Source organism: Choloepus didactylus, chromosome 9 (genome assembly GCF_015220235.1).
Source record: "Choloepus didactylus isolate mChoDid1 chromosome 9, mChoDid1.pri, whole genome shotgun sequence".
In the NCBI taxonomy this organism is placed as follows: Eukaryota; Metazoa; Chordata; class Mammalia; order Pilosa; family Megalonychidae; genus Choloepus; species Choloepus didactylus.
In genome coordinates this window covers 46,257,923-46,270,883 of record NC_051315.1, presented here as the reverse complement: position 1 = coordinate 46,270,883, position 12,961 = coordinate 46,257,923, and the positions used below count along the sequence as shown (strand labels likewise).

The 12,961-nt window shown below is 36.5% G+C and overlaps 1 protein-coding gene and 1 non-coding gene across 3 annotated transcripts in view; both read left to right on the top strand.

Moving 5' to 3' along the window:
* CCDC148 (coiled-coil domain containing 148) overlaps positions 1-12,961 on the top strand; it is a 312,951-nt gene that overhangs the window by 215,300 nt on the left and 84,690 nt on the right. The gene's annotated exons all lie outside the window — the stretch shown is intronic.
* LOC119545037 lies at positions 6,266-6,388 on the top strand. Its single transcript, XR_005219017.1, has one exon. It is a non-coding gene; the product is annotated as a small nucleolar RNA SNORA26 (small nucleolar RNA).

Here is a 12,961-nt window from a genome sequence, read left to right as displayed (position 1 = left end):
TTTCAAATGGCTGAAAGAAAAGTCCTCATCAGTGATAATGGAAATGTCATTTTATGTGTCTAAATGGAGTTTCAACTCACCTAATGTGACAGCCCAGTCTTAAAGTTGACTCAATGGTACATTGAGGCAGTTTTGAATGCAAACCCAGTAAACCTCAAGTGCCTCATTCTGGCCTGGGAAGACTTTTGGAAAACTGCAAGTCATATAACTAAATTTACAAGTAATATCACTATTTTATGGGTTAATTATTTTATTTAACTAGATCAATTTACTTTCTTTTAAAAAAAAAGAAATTAGGCATTCTTTTCTTTAAAAGAGAGCTTATTAGGAATCTACTGGTATAATTGTAATTCTTTGGTTTAAATGTGAATACATGCTCAGGTCAGAAATTTATTTAGGTACCTACAGGTACCACTGATGATATACATGGGTGATTCTTTATGGAACTTCCATTGCAGGTAAAATGTTCACCATAATATGTACCTTTAAAAAAGTCATCATGACTACTTAAATTTTTCTAAAGCAATAATAATTTCTCCAGAGATTTTTTCAATTTAAATTTTCCCCATCAAGAATCTTTTACAAAATACTTTGAATAAATATAACCAACTGAAACTCTGACTTCCAGCTGTCACCAAAGGTCTCCAAAGAATATACTTTGATTATAAAACAAGATTGACAGGGATTTGATAAAAAAGACTCCGAAAAGCCACAGAATTTAGACCCCTTTGTTCACATAAATTCCCTAGTATGAAGTCATAGAGAATTGTTAATATCATAAAGTTCATTCTTTCTTTTTTGAGAAAGGAAAAGCCTAATTACTACAGAGAAGCAAAAGGCCTGGCCCTTACTCATGCATTCAGATGCTTTAATGAAAGCCTATTATATCATCTCAATCTAAACAATGTGATGATCACAATTTAGTTATCTTTCTTAATTTTGCAAAATACTTTGACATATTTTTCTGTCATCAAAACTATCTTCTGAGAGGTCTCCCTAAGTCACAGATAAGGACACTGAGTCACAGAAAATTGGCCTGCCAGAAGTGATGTAGATAACTGGTATTTGATTTGGGTCTAGAATTCAATCTGCAAATTCTTAGCAACACCATCTCCAAAAGACTACAGGATTACTCTGTATAGGATTATACTGGTAGAGGAATAAAAGGGAAAAGACTGCTCAGAGAAAATGAGGAACATTTTCTTCTTTCTTCTTTCTCCTTTTTCATTTTCCTTGCCTTCCAATATCGATGCCAATTCAAATGAGTTGGCTTTGTTTGTGCCCAGCTAGGTATGCAAAATTTTGTCACCATCTAGCTACTAATTTACACAGATTGGTTCCCCCCTTCCATTTGACCTTGTTGGCTTGCTCCTTCTTGAAATCTTCTCATCCTTTGCTTTGAAGAATCCCCTTTGTCCCAGTTTTCCTCCTACTCCCTGCTCAGACTTGAAATAAAACATCTGACCATGTTACTTCCAGGCTTAAAACATGTTAGTCTCCCCATGACCCTTGGCAGTGCTTCCAAATGCCCTCAGACCCAGTGTCTCTATTTGTGACAAATAATCTGTAAAATCTCATTTATTCTCCTAAAATTAAATCCACAGAAACTGTAATCAACCTACACACATCACTTGAAAAAAGAGTAATGTAAAGGAGAAATAAAAAGTTTAATATAAAATAATATGTATTTCAATGTGCAAATGATTGGGTGTGACAATACCAGAAGACCCAGTGGCCAGATGCTTGCACCTATGTGTAGAATCACAGTGACCATGATGGCAGCAGATGCAAATGGATACAAGTGTTTGTATTCCCTACTCAAATCTATGAGCAGTATTGCTATCAGTGATATTATCTTCTAAAATGGTGAAATCTGGGGATGTAAACTCTAGCACTATCTTATCCAACTTTAATGTGAATATCAATCACCTGAAGATCTCATTAAATTGCAGATTCTGGGGTGGAGCCTGAGATTCTCCCAGGTGATACCTACGCTACTGGTGCATGGACAACATGTTGAGTAGCAAGCATCTAGACCAGGGGCTTCATTTTTATCCAGAGGCTAATGACATCTGGGTATATTCCATTTAAAAATTGAAGTGCCATACAGGACTTTGTGAATTCTATTGTGGGGTCATCTGTATATTGAAGTAACTGATATCCTTGAATAGAACCATGGAAGCTAGCTAGCTTAGGCTCTCATCCCAAAGCAACATCCAGGAAGCTGCAGAGAAAATACTATCTCCTTCCCTGAGAAGGAGCCAGTGACTGAAATTAGAATCCTTTACACAAGGGATTCATATTTTTCAGGGGTACAGTAGAGCAAAGTAGATCCTGCTGAGCCAAAGTTGAGACTATAATCTCATCCCATGTATCTATTCAGGTATTCAGATGCTTGAAATAGTTGCATGAGAGGTGATGATAGAAGGATGGCATGGCATCTGAGCCCTTTGGAGCAAGGAGTAGAAACATGGCCCCATTTCTGTGAGGAACCCAGAATTACTGTGGCACGGGAGAACTGGAGGGAATGCAGTGTTGGTTAGCACCGTGGGGATTTTGTGGCTTTGTGAGCACCTGGAGATGCATTCAGGATGGGTCCCTGGAGGAGCAGCAGCTGCAGACTTGGTTGGTGCAACATAGAGATAGCAGATTCCCTACTGGGGTCTGCTAGGAAAGAGGCAAATGCCCTTCAGATACATACTTGTTTGTGAACCTCCTGTTGATCCCTAGAAATACTTTGGGATACAGTGGGCTGAATTCCTATGGGTGGAGGTGAGCATGATGAGCTAGTAAAATTTGTACACACATGCTAAGGTGACCACATTTATTGTCACATTTGGGGATATATTGTCATTTACTACTGAGAATCATCAAGCATCTGCTTCCCTGTTGTTCTCTCTATATCATGCCTATAATCTCCCATAGTATACACTTTTAATCTGTCTTCATCTCCTTTTAGTTTGACACCTACTACATCAAGTCTTTATGACTCTACCAAAAACTTCTTGATCTTTATAAAATGCTCATCTAGGAGTTTGTTGATCTAGAACCATAATTTGTGGTACAGAAAGCAAATCTTTTCTGGGCCCTTTTTACATCCTCCAGACTTTTCCAAAGTTATGGTCTGCAACTAGAAGAAAAATGGATCCACTTCTTGTGTCCCCAAGGCTTCAGTTTTCTGAGACAAGTTCAAGGTCCAAGAGATGCATTCCGAATTTCTTTGTTTTGTTCTTTCGCAATGAATGAGCAGAAACATCGGTGTTCTTAATGCTAGGCAAGCTCTCCTCCAACCTTGGATGAATACTCCAGGAAGATAGACTTATATTTTTTTTATCCCCACATCAGGCTTGTATTCTGCAGCCCCTTTCTTTAGTAAGGTACCAGGCATCCATCCCTGACACAGCCCCATGCATCCTACTCTCTGAGGCAGGGGATTCTGCTGCTTCATCAGGTCTTAGTCCAAACTTCCTGGGAGAGTTTCATACCTGACATAAAGTTGAGGCATTACAGAGTCTCCTCTTTTTCTTATCTACGTCATGTTCTTTCAGTTACCAAAGAATTGTCAGTAGTTGCACATTTTTTCTTTTTTACTTAAATTCAGAGATACTTTATTCCATTCTGTCCAAGAACTATACTTCACCTGTCATAAACCAAAGGTGTTAAGAGGTGTTATCAAAGCCCTCTCCTCCATCAAGGAGGCCAGCTTGCATTTGGGACCCATATATTGGTCTCTACCTCTAGAATAAGCTCTGCTTGCCTCTGGGATTTTTCCAAGATATACTTATGTTTGAAATTAAGCAAGAGCAATCTGTGCTTTCCCCAGAAATTCCCTCTGTAAATCTTATGAAAACCTCATAGAATGCTGCTTTTAAGCTTGTCAGATAATTTTCCTATCTTCTCAGGGCTAACTTATAACTGGTCCTTAATTTAACAAACCAGGTATCAGCCCCACCTTTTGACTTGAAAAAGAGGAGAGGGAATGGAAAAAAGATTCAAATAAAACAAAAGAGGCATTAATATAACTTGATTTACTGTGGGGAGGCAGGGAGAATGTAAGATACCTGATATCTCCAAGCTGAAGTGGCTAGAGGAATAGGGAAATGAGAAGAGCAATTTACTTTTATGACAAAATCAGTAAGTTTGGTTTTAAGGTAAGATATGTTCTTTAAATGATTGTTATACCCCAAAATAAAAATTTTTAGTAGGCAACATTTTATCTGATTTCAGCATAAAATAGATATTTTGCAAGCTACTCATACACTAGTGAATTATTATCTGAGAGATTAAGAAGTATATACATAAAACCCTCAGGGTAGCTTATTAACCTTAAAAATCTGCTTCCTTAATTCCATTCATTGGTGTAAAGTGAAGGTTATGATGATTATGCTGAAACAGAGAATGGGATCAATTTCATAAAGGCAATATGTTGTGAATGTTTATAATGCTTGACTATTGTAAATACTAAGCAATTATTATATAGTTTTATCATATACATTTTTATCTAAAATCAAATCCAACCTTTATTGCTTATTTTTCCCAGGAGCCACTTTCCCAGCATTCATCTATAAAGCCTATAAATGGTAAATGAAATTCAGGAGCTACCCTTTAACAGAGTACACATGTGTGACTTCTGTCTACCTACAGAATGGCTTTTACCCTTTGTTAAAATACTCAGAATGCTTTTCTTAGCAGGAAAAACCCCCCTCCCCCAAAAGTAGTTCCCATAGGCACTATATATACATATTACATGTGCCAGAAAGATCTGTGCCCTAAAGAGTTGGGTTCTATTTGTATTGCCATCTAGAAATTTGAGAAATCTATCCTCCTGAATAGACTTAGCTTCCTCCTGCTTGCTAACAAAAGCTACTTTTGTTTGGTCTGTGAGGAGGGGTGGTATCTGTTGTCAAAAGTGATAATAATCCAAACTTCTACAAAACCCCAGTTCAGTGAAACTGGTTGATGTTCTTGGAGAGACTGGAACCTCTGGGTTTCAGGGCTCATGTGGCATGGGATCAATCTGAAGGCCTACTATCCTTCTTGATATTTTTCTATGTATATATGGAAACAGATATGTTTCCTTCAAAACAAATATGACATGATACTGTATTCTTTTATAATCTTTTTTTTTTCATGTAACAAAATAGGGTGAACATCTTCCTATATCTGTACATATCCACCTATATACACCACTGTTTTTAGTATTTCACTGTATTCTGTTCTATAATTTATTTAAACCAGTCCACTATTAGGTTGTCTCCAGTTTCTTACTCTTATGAACAATGACATAATGTGCAAAACAAAAAATGTTCTCTATATATGGACATTTCTTAGAAGTAGGTGTCTTCTGAGACACCTGAGTTTAGCTTTAGTGACTAAAGTTAGGATCAAAACTGTGATCTTCATACAAAATGAAGTAACCCCTCCTTTGCTATTTGCTTCTGTCCTAAATGACTCAAGGGTCACTGTCACTCATGTCCTCTCTCCAGCCCTAGTGTAAGCCCTTGTATGGAGTGACATCCCCCCTTCTGTAAGAGATTTCTCTTAGGCAAGTCACCTCAGTTGCTTTTCATATGAGATTTTGTCATAAAATATGCAAGTAAAATAAAACAATGTGAATTTACAAATTACTTTAGTGAAGAATAAAAGTTAAATTTTAGTGTTAAGCAAATTGACATTAATATTTTATGAATTTTCAATAAACTTGAAATACTATAGTCACACATCTCCTTAAATTCTAACTGAAGGAACATACTTGAGTCTTAAAAATCCAACAGTTTAGATATAACTTTATAATCTTATATCTCATGCTTGAAGACATTCCTAAAAACAGTATTCCCCAAAGTAGGAAAAAAAAATGTATATGTGTGTCCCTTATAGAGAGTATAAGTATAGATTCTGTTTTGTTCTGTTATTTAGTTCTGTTATGAGCTGAAGTTCTTTCCAAAGGTTATTTAGCCTGGATTCTGCCTAAAGCAGAGCCTGGGGCTTATGTGCAGATAATTTATTTTGGGAAGTGATCTCAAGGCAGAGGCCTGGAATGGGTCAAACAGGGAAGGAAGGAAAGCCAATCCCAGGGTGAATTACTTTGTTGGTTGCCATTGCGAGCAGCACAATAGTCAGTCTTTGTTCAGTCCTACTAGGGACCCTGTGAGGAGCCCTAGATGATGTGCTTTACAGTTCTTTTCTTGAGAGATAGAAGAGCAGAGTATATAGTCACCAACTTCCATCCACCTTTGGCCAAGAATTACCCAATGGGCCCTTTCCTGTTCCATTTTAAGGTTGTTTCAGTGCTTTTAGAGGCTAATACGGAAGGATAGAATAAGTCTCCATAAAACCCAGAGAAAAGATTGTAAAACTCCTCTTTGGATCCTCTTTGGATCCCAGAGTTTACAGCTGAGCCAGAACAAAATACATACAGTTTAAGTTCTTACCTTATGACAATTTTATACAGCAAGCAGCGCAAATGATGAGTTCAAACCTAACGTTAGCTTTGACTGTACATTCAGGCAATGTGTTGTTATTTGGTGCTTTCTAGACTTTTCTGGATGGACAAGATGGTGTTTTTGAATAAATAAGGGCATTTGGAAACTTTGATTTTGTTTGAGGGTAAAATAATCCAACGTAAACAGGATCTTTTCTGGAAATACTTTTCATATTTGTCTTCAAGTGTAAAACTTTGGTTAGTCATCCTGTGTATTAAAAAAAATAAAAAAATTAACTAATAATATTTAAATATTCTTGGACTTCTAGGTTTGCACATGCATCAGAATGAGCAGATATTTGCAAATATTTCATATGGGGTGGGCAGAGAGGCCCTTATTTGGGCAGAAAATGAGAGGGAGTTGCTTCAGGTGAGGTGAAGTTGAGGTACAGCTGGTTGCCACAGCAACAGGTGAAGTTAAAAGGTGGGCCAAGAAGATGTGAGGTGGGGCACAAGAGATGTCTGACACATTGGCTGATACATAAGAGTGAAGAAAAATGATTTAAAATTAAATCCACAATTAAAATTAAAACCACAATAAGATACCACTACACTTCTATTGGATAGCTTAAATCACCCCCCCCCCAAAAATACCCCTCCCAAATCCGACAATATAAAGTGTTAGTGAGGGGGTGGAGCAACTAGAATTCTCATACATTCCTGATGGAAATGCAGAATGGTACAGCCATTTTGGAAAAGCAGTTTGACAGTTTCTTATGAAGTTTAATATATACTTCATACTTACCATATGATCCACTAATTCCACTCCTATTTATCCAAATGAAATAAAAACTTACATTTACATAAAAGCCTGCACACACATGTTTATAGCAGCTTAATTCTTAATCACCAAAAACTGGAAACAACCCAGATGTACTTCAACTAGTGGCTGGATAAACCATCTGTGGTACATCCATACAATGGAATATTTCTCAGCAATACAAAGGAGTTAACTACTGATACATGCAATGACATGGAAGTATTTTAAATGCATTGGGCTAAGTGAAAGGAGCTAAACCCAAAGCAATATACTGTAGGATTCCCAGGGCCTGGACCTGGGGAAAGCATTGACTACAAAGGAACACAGGGAAATTTTGGGATGATGGAATTGTTATATATCTTGATTGTTGTGATGGTTAGATGACTGTAGGTGTTTGTCAAAACTCATAGAATTGCACACTAAAAAGAAGGAATGTTACTGTATAAAAATTATACCTAACACAAAAATTTTAAAAAAGAGGCCAGGAAACATTTTCAGGCATATATATGTATATAACTAATTTCCTGTTTGTTTGCTCAATGAAGCTACTGAATTATGAGTGAAGGACTGACCATTCTGGGAGAAGAGGCAGATTACAGGCATTTTTCACAGTTGGAGCTTAAGTTTCAATATTTATATGAAAACAAAGTTAAATTCTTTCAGACATCAATGAAGCGCTCTAATCGATTCATTTTCCTATTAAGACTTTGCTATTAACTGGGGAAAATGGCATAGCCACTTATTTCATATTTGGTTCTAATACTATTTTGTTTCAGCTGATATGCTATGGGCTGAGAATAGATGTAAAAAGCTGAATAAGACTTAGTCTCTGTCCTTAATGGAGAGAAAGGAGACTAGGGTAGCTCTTGGCTTGAACAGCTGGGTGATTTGTGATTCCATTAACCTAGAGAGGGAATACAGGTTATGAGAAAAGAATAGTGATTCTCTTTTGAATACGTCATTCTCAGAAAGTCTATAGGCTAACCAACAGGCAGTTTGGATATACAGATCTAGAGCCATGGATTTGGGAGGTTGACTGAAAAGAAAAGAATAAGAAAGGAAACCCTGGGAACTCCAGAGAGTACATAGAGGAAGAGATCCAGCTAGCCAATGAAGTTGTACAATTGATTTTATTAATTAATCCTGACATGTTAGTAATTCTTTAGAATATCCTTAAATTCGATTATTTTGGAGAGCTTTTCTTATTTCTTAGAATATGCCTTACTTTGAACACAAATTACAATATTCAGTGTTTACTGCTTCTCCCTATGTGATCTATGGGATATACATGACATAGAGGAATCACACATATGAATAACCCAGCATGCAATAACTCATTTGACTCCTATGAAAAGATAATGTAATTTTAAATGTGAAAAATACAAGACATTCAAATAATGATGTATAGAATAATTGGTTAGTTACATTAACTTTGTTATGACTGATAGCACCTTTTTCCTATCTGGGAGTAATTATCTGTTTGCAGGAAACTTGCAATAGAACACAGACTTGAAAGAACAAATTCAAATTGCTTAATCTCCTAGAAGAGTAGCAGAGTCACAGCATCATGCTTTATATGTTCTGTGTAATACATTTTTATGGAAAAGGACAGAGTTGTCTCCTTGGCTGAATAATATAGAATTTTATGTTAGGGGTTATAGGTATTCCTTAGAGAAACATATACAGAATAAGTAATTAGAAGATTGGAGAAGTCAGAGGAATGTATAAATGAGCGTCCATGGAGTTGCCATTTAGATGTAAAACTGGCTAACTATTGAACATAAAACAAATGAATTCTAAATAAATCACATTGTTCTAGCATTTACTCAGAACATTCATTTCAGAGGGTGATAAGGACTTCATGGAAAAGAAAAAGATTTCCCATTTCCATGAACTCACTGTAATACCAGTGTAGCATCCTGCCTCTTTCTTAGTATCTATTTGGAAAAAGTTCAAGACAATGGAATTTATCATCTTGTGAGTGCTTAGAGAATTGATGTGCATAACTTCAGTTAATATTTATGCGGATAATCTGGGTGAGCCCCCTGTGCATGGGCATAATAGCCCTTAATTTTGCATTTTAACCTTGGTTCCCCTATCCCCCCCCTTTTTTTTTCTATTTTGAAGATATTGCTTCTTTTTTCCCAGCATGTTCTGAATGTTCTTTCTAGAGGAAGGCATTCAGGCAATACCCATAGCATCAACATGTACTATCTCTAGTTTGAAATATTTATTGCTAAATAACGTCCCAAGTGAAGGGGGCTCTGCTGCTGGTAATGGAAATCACTTTCTTTTATGATTTTCCCCCGTTAATCTTCTTGTGATCTCTGTTTGACTTTAATGAATTTCTCATGTGAAGAGATTAAAAGTATTGCCAACTTCTTTAAATTATCTGTTCTTGATTCTGTGAATATATGCAGAAAGAACTGAGCTGAGGGGAAAAAAGGTGTTCTCATTGAAGTCTTCCTGTTTGGGTCCTATAAATTAGAAAATCCATAAACTGTAATCACTTTTATCACAGTCTATAATCACTTGCCTCAATTTTTGTTCACAGCAGTGGTCTCCATTTCATAGCTCTAAAATGGTCTTATTCTCATAAAAAAGAAGTGTTCCAGTGGTTACTGATCTATGAGCGGTTTTGTCAAGATTCTGTTCATTAGAATAATAACTCTAAGGGAAATATCAGCACTTTGAGGTGTTTGGTTATGCTAACATAACCCTATGAACTTAAGAATAGTTTACTAATGTTTATTTATATTATATAACACACACCTCCTACCTTCTTCTAGACATTATAACCCTTTAAATTATGGAAAATAATTTCAGATGACTCCATTTCTTTTCTGTAATACATTGCCCTTGTATTAATCAGGCAAATACCTTGTTAGGCAGAGGTGCTAGATATATTATTTGTAAACTTAGTCCAAGATGGAGAAAGCTCAGAATTGCAGAATCAAAGGGGGAATCTTTTCTGATGTTGAAATTAAACTCAGGGCTCAGCAGAAAGTTGTCCCAACTTTCTATTTGTAAAATCACAGATATCTTTAGTAAAGAGTTTTACTGAGATCCTTCTGTGGGTTTAGCATTGTGTATTACAGACTACAAAAACTGCATAAGCCTTGGCCTCAGAATGCAGGAAGTTTATAATTTAATCAGGTAAATGGGATATGCACTTGAAATGGTTAATAAGCAAATTTTTTATATAAGATTATAAAGTGCTATATATATTTAACACATTAAATAAGTATTTATTGTATGGCAGGATAATAAGTCAGTACCCTCTATTCACTGTGGAAGACTGACCTTGATTCACAGGGTATATGCCCCAAACTAGTGTCTTAATGTATTCTGAACATTTTTTTTCTCTGTTAGGGCCTTGAACATGGAACAGAAATGTGGGAAAATTAATCTAAAAGACAGATGTACACAGAATGGGTTGAGTCAAAGTGACATTGAAGAAAAACAAAGCCAGCTAGGAAGCAATTACAGCAATCCAGGAACATAATTAATATCTGTGTAGCACTTGTACTTTCTCGTCTCATTTACTCATTCATTTAACACATTTATTAAGCATAGGTGCTAGCTAGTGTATAAGGCACTGGAGATACAATGGTGAGTCATTCAGATATAGTCCCTGTCCTCAGGGAAATTACCATACGTTGGGGGGGGGGCAGGTCAAGTAATCCTAAAACTGAATGTGTAATTTCAATTTATGATAAGTACCTTAAGGAAAAAGTAAGCATTGCCATGGGAGCATGTAACTAAGGGACTTGATCTCATGTAGAGCTGGATAAGGCTTCCCTGACAGATACTGGAGCTGAAATTTGGAACTAAGAATTGATTAGTAAAAGAGGCTAATGATTTAGGGAGGAGGGGACGAGCATTACAGGCAAAGGAAATGACATGTTCAACATCCATGTAGCTGGAAGACATGTGGCCTGTTCAGGGATCTGAAAAATGTCCCTGATGCAGAGAAGTTGAGGTGGTGATTGGTAAAGGATTATGAGTTGGAGCTGCAGACATAGGCAGGGCCAAACTCTGGGGGCCTTGTAGACTTCACCCTAAAAGCAGTGGAAAACATTAAAAGGTTTTAGGCAAGGAGATGGGGGTATGGGCAAGTAATGATCGAGGTATGTTTTGGAAAAAAAACAACAACAGCACTCTGGCCTCAGCATATAGAAAAAGGAGCAAGAATGGAAGCAGAGTGACTCTTGTAGGGTGGTGGTCATGAAGATGGAGAGAAATGAATGGGTCCAAGAAATAGTTAGGAGGTGCAGTCAACAGGACTTGGGATGGATTATATGTGGGGTGTCAGGGACGGGCAATGTCAGATGATTCCTGAGTTTCTGGTTTATGCAACTGATAGTGTTTATGCAGGAACCCTGTAAGGTATGTAATTATTATCCCATTTAACATTTATCTGGGCTCTAAGTAGTTAAATAGTGTACCCCAGGTAACACCATTAGAAAGTCACAGAGAAGAGTCACGCCTTGGTTTATGATTGCAAAACCTGAGTTCTCTCATCTGTACTGTGCTTCCAGGTAGGCTGCAAAAGGAATGAGGAGGACTATGGCTCATTGTTGGAAAAGGCGTATTAACCTTGGTCTTTATATCAGAGTCATAGAATCTTAGCACTGGGAGGGATTCTACAGAGCTTCATGGAGTTTTTTCAAACTGTTTTGACTGAGACTCAATGAAAAATGTATTTTATATCGCAAACCAATATACACATACACACACAGGGAATGGCAACAGAAAATTTCTAGAAACAGTATTAATGTAATGATGTGAAATGCACTTTGATATTTTCAATTCTTTTCTCTTTCGTAAAAATGCTAGTTGCTGCCCACAAACTCAATTTCATGATCCTCTAATGAGTTGTGTCCTCCTGTTTGGAAAACTCTGATGTAGTCCACCACCTTAGTTTTCAGAGGGGAATTTGAAGCCGGGTAAAGGGAAGTGATTTCCCAAGATCTCACAGACAGCAGACAAGTGATTTCCTGACACTTAGTCAAGTTTTCTGAATTTTATTATACAATTTGGCTTTGTCAGCTTCAAGGATAAAATTGATTGGTTTATAATTTTTGTCCTTCAGGAAAAAATATTTGTGATAGTTTTCTGCTAATTGGTATTTAGTTTGTTTCTTTTTTCTTTCTACAAGTCTTGCTCTACACTAAGATTAGACCCTCCAGGACCCAACTCAATGAAGCTTTGCAAGATTTTACTTGAAAAGAAAAGAACACTGTACAGTTAATACTAGCGCATAATCTTTGAGCTTCTGAGACACTGAAAATGGAAAGCAGTTATCAAAGAGAGGTGATAAAAAAAATTCACTTTTGATGTCCCCAAAAAACCAAGGAACAATTGTGAAACCAAGAGGGAAACCAAATCTTTCTGCTAGGCAAAAATGCCAAGCAGAGAACAGAAAGCTTTAATAAGGTATGCAAAATCACAGGCACTGTATTTCATGAGTAAAGTTGAAACATAAATGGAACAGGTAAGATTTAAAAAAAAAAAAGCTTGGGTAGGTAATAATGAAAAATTGTGGTACATTTGGAAAGAATTTAATGGAGCTATCAAGCTGTTAAAGATTTAATAAATTGAAAATTTGAAGTTAACTCAGCAAACAGTATTTAGAAGCTTATGGGAGCATTTAGGGAAGAAACAGAGAAAGAGATTTGCTTGCAACTTTTTACACATTTCCTCTAACATTGATAGAA